Source organism: Bactrocera dorsalis, chromosome 4, assembly GCF_023373825.1.
Source record: "Bactrocera dorsalis isolate Fly_Bdor chromosome 4, ASM2337382v1, whole genome shotgun sequence".
Taxonomy (NCBI): Eukaryota; Metazoa; Arthropoda; class Insecta; order Diptera; family Tephritidae; genus Bactrocera; species Bactrocera dorsalis.
The window spans coordinates 10,388,972-10,393,791 of record NC_064306.1 but is presented as its reverse complement, the minus strand read 5'-3'; positions in this window follow the sequence as shown (position 1 = coordinate 10,393,791).

Genomic DNA, 4,820 nt, shown 5'->3' with positions numbered 1-4,820 from the left:
GTATACATACTTATTAGTATTGTTAACGCGATTGTTAAATGGAATGGGTGTTGGTAATGGGTAATTGGAATTGGATTTTGAATTTGTATTCATGTCAGTACTGGTTTTGGTATTAGTACTGGTACTGCTATTGGTATTGATGTTGGTATTGGGACTGGTATTGGTATTGGAAATTAGTACTAGTATTGGTATTGGTAATGATTTTAGTATTTGATATTTTAGTATTTTGATATTTTGGTAATAATATTGGTATTGGTATTGGTATTGGTATTGGTATTGGTATTGGTATTGGTATTGGTATTGGTATTGGTATTGGTATTGGTATTGGTATTGGTATTGGTATTGGTATTGGTATTGGTATTGGTATTGGTGTTGGTATTGGTATTGGTATTGGTATTAGTATTGTTATTGGTATTGGTATTGGTATTAGTACTGATATTGATGTTGGTATTGGTATTAGTATTGTATTGGTATTGGTATTGGTATTAATACTGGTTTTGATATTGGTATTGGTACTGTTATAGATATTGGTAGCAGTATTGCTACTGATATAGGTAATGGTATTAGTACTGATATTGATATTGGTATAGGTGTTGATACTGGTCTTAGTACTGATATATGTACTTAGATATTGGTATTGGTAATGGTATTGGTATTGGTATTTGTACTGATATAGATATTGGTATTAGTACTGATATTGGTATAGGTATTGATACTGGTCTGATACTGATACTGATATATTATATGTACTTAGATATTGGTATTTGTACTGATATAGATATTGGTATTGGTACTGATATAGGTAATGGTATTAGTACTGATATTGATATTGATATTGGTATTGGCAATGATATGGGTATTGGTATTGATATTGGTATTGGTATTGATATTGGTATTAATATTGATATTGGGATTTCTATTAATATTTATAATGATAAAGGCATTAATATTGATCTTGGCATTAATAAAAGTATTGGTAATGGTACGCCATAAAGTCATGCTTTATTTTAAATTTGTTCAGATTCAAATAAATTTATACTATTTCTTTCTTTATAATATTGCTCGGCACTCGCATATAAAAATATAAAAAATGCGCGTAATAAGCAGCTAAAAACCCCTGTGGCATAATTTTAGGCGCAGCTTGTATTACGTTACATTTAATGAGTTTTTAATAACCAAATGCAAAGTTGGCTTTCAAGACCATAAATTAATTTCTACAATAGCAGGTGAAATATTGAAGTAGGTACCTAAATACAGACGTATCTTATTACCTTATCAATCAACAGCGCCTTAAAAGCTGCTATGATTTAACAAAAATTTAAAAGAAAAGCTAAGTAAGTGCTTTCAGTTGAACATTTACAGCAGTTAGCGCTTTAAAATATTTTTAACTAACTTTATACTCTTTCCCGTTTTCGCCTATTTATACCCGTTCCAGTAGTTTTTCTGGTTTATATATGTATGTACATGTGCTAAAATCACTCTGGCACTTTTCTTGCGTGCAACAAAGCCTGTTTAAAGCCATTGAATCAACACCACTGCATACTTGCAACCATTTGTGGCACAAAAAATGCAGCACTTTTGTCGAGCTTTTCAACGAAATCACTTGGCGAATTGATGTCGTTTTTTCTGCTGCCGTGCTGCTCGCCACTCCTAAGCATTCCATTTGTTTGCACGCAATTGGCTGTGGGAAATGGTGGGGCAAAGAAGCACAGGCTGGAAATGCTGTAAAGTGCTAAGGTGGGGTGTGGGTAGGGCTGCTCAGCAAAAAGTGTTGGCTCGTCGTACTAAACGATAGTTCATGGCGGCTTATGTAAGCGACGAAAAGTTTTTACTGCAACACAATTCGTTATTTGCGTGGCAAGTTGTTGAATTCTTCCGAAGTTTTTGAGCGTCTACACACACAGACGCACACATACATGCGCCTAACTTATATGTACATATATCAGCATGCAGTCATTTATAGATTTAGAAAACGTTACATATAGACGTTTATGGCAACGAAATTACTTTAGCAATTACATAAGTGTTATCAAAGTGCACTTAAGAAGCCAAGGCATACGTGGCGTATAAGTGATGCCTGTGAGAAACGGACGAAAATGCTGGGTGATGATTGGAAATGATTTTTATTTTTGCTTTATATAAAGTAAAATTGCAGAGACTCCGAAATAAGTTAGAAAGCTTACACAATTTAATACCGCGCTTTGAGCTTTAAAGCACTGACACTCTTTTATAAGGCATATCTGATTTTCCTAATAGTAACAATAAATTTATGAGTATGATTGTAGTTACAATTTACATGTGCCTTTTTGGTTGCAAAAATGTCAAAGCTTTCAAAAATCGTCTTCCATAGAGCTTTAAGCTTTCGAGCACAGATTTGACCAGCTATTAATGATGTTAGTCTAACTCTCAGTTTTCAAAAACTATATTAGAAATAAAGAAGAACCGAATCAATTCGGGATCCCGTTTTCATATACATACATATATTTCGGGACTAAATAAAAGTTGTAATATTACTTAATTTCAGTAGTAGAAACTTAAACAACTCTGCTATTAAAAGCACAGTTGACGAAATTCCTTCATTTAGGTGCGAATTTGAAAGCTTAATTTAAAGCTTAAAAGCTTTATTGAAAACTTAATATTTTATTATAATTTTTTAACTGTAATTTGAAAAAATAATAGTAATTACGAAAAATATTATTTAAAATAGAATAATCTGAATTTAGATACTAAAAAATTATTATGAAATGCTGATTCAGTACGGGATCCCGTTTTTATATACCGACAAACTGGTATCGACGGTATTAAAAATGTATATATGTATACATATATATTAGAAACTGTAATATAACTTAGATATTGTAAACTTGAAAAAATAACAAAATCCCGATTCATTCGGGATCCCGTTTTCATATACTGATATTTCGGGATTAAACAATTTTTTAATATTAAATAAAGTAATAATGAATGTGATTACAAAATGTTCAATATTGCCTCATAATTAAATTTATATCATCTAAAATTAAAGTTTATAAAAATTTCTTGTATGTATGTAGATGAAAGCTTAAAAAAAGCTTTTTCAAATATGTATAATGTTTATTTTTTCAAATACCAATTTATGTACATTTAAATTGCATGAAGTCTTTTAATTTAATTCAGTTTAAGACCTGATTCAATTCGGGATCCCGTTTTTATATACCGACATACTGATATCGACGGTATTAAAAATTTATACTCGTATATGTATACATATATGTATGTATATATTAGAAACTGTACTTTAACTTAGATATTGTAAACTTGAAAAAATTATAAAATCCCTATTCATTCGGGATCCCGTTTTCATATACAAAATTTGTAATATTATGTAAATATGTATATTAGAAACTGTACTTTAACTTAGATATTGTAAACTTGAAAAAATTATAAAATCCCTATTCATTCGGGATCCCGTTTTCATATACAAAATTTGTAATATTATGTAAAGTAATAATTAATGTGATTACAAAATGTTCAATATTGCCTCATAATTAAGTTGATATTATCTAAAATTAAAGTTCATAAAAATTCTTTATATATGTAGATGAAAGCTTAAAAAAAGCTTTTTCAATGTAAGGCTTGTTTTTTTTCAAGAACAACTTTTATGTGCATTTGAATTGCTTCAAGTATTTTAATTTAATTTAGTTTAAGATCTAATTCAATTCGGGATCCCGTTTTTATATACGTATCAATATACCGAAATTTACGGGATTAAAAAGTTGTTTATAGTGTATGTATTCTAACAGTAATTTGACAGTTTAAACATAAAATAATAATATAAAATCGGGATCCCGTTTTATATATTGACTTTTCGGGTATAAGTGAAAGTTTTCATATAATTTAAATATCAATACATTTGATTTTATTCAACCTCGAATTTTCGGTATATGAAAGCGGGATCCCGAAATAAATCGATAATTCTATATTATTTTATGGAAGCCCGAAAATATTAATTAATGCTTATTGCGATTATAAAATGTTGAATATCGCATGATAAAAAATTTCTAATAAAATTAAAGTTGTTAAAAACGGAAAGCTTCCTAAAAGCTTTTTGAATAAAATGCGTGCTTTTTTCAATTAATACCTTTGTGTGCATTTAAATTGTGTTAAATTTTCTAAATTTTAAATTTTTTAACCAAATTAAATACTGAATTTTAATGTTTCTTGTATGAGCTTTCGCCTATTAACCAGCTTTGCGATTATTTAATGAACTGCATACACAAACTGCCAGCAAATATTGTCATTTCCGTTTGGCATTACCATTGCCAATGCTGTTTGGGGCCTTCATGCCGCCTAGTTCACCTCTAGCAATGCCATTTGCTCTATATATGTATTTCCACTGTTCTATAGAATCCCTCGCCGCTATTTCATTTTAATAAACGAGCCACACTGAAATTGTCATACGCCTGACTACTTGGACGACCCACTTGGCGTACAAAGCCACGCGGTTGATTTGCTTTAATGCACAGTGCATTTCAATGGTTAGACGTGTGAGTGTGTGTATGAAGCTATGTATGTGAATGTGTGTTTGCGAGTTGTATTGCATATACTCGTGTATGTGTGTGTGTTCACTTTATTCGCCTTTTTGCGCCCATTAGTTATTAGTTATTGCTGTCATATCAGCGCAGCGCATCTGCAGCCATTCAAATTGATCACTGCACATACACTCATAAATACACAAAGCTACAGACATACATACATATAGTATAATACGTATTAAGGCTCAATGCTTGCTTTGCTGCTGCCAAGTCGTCTGTTGGTTGCACATTGCACGGCTTCATCAT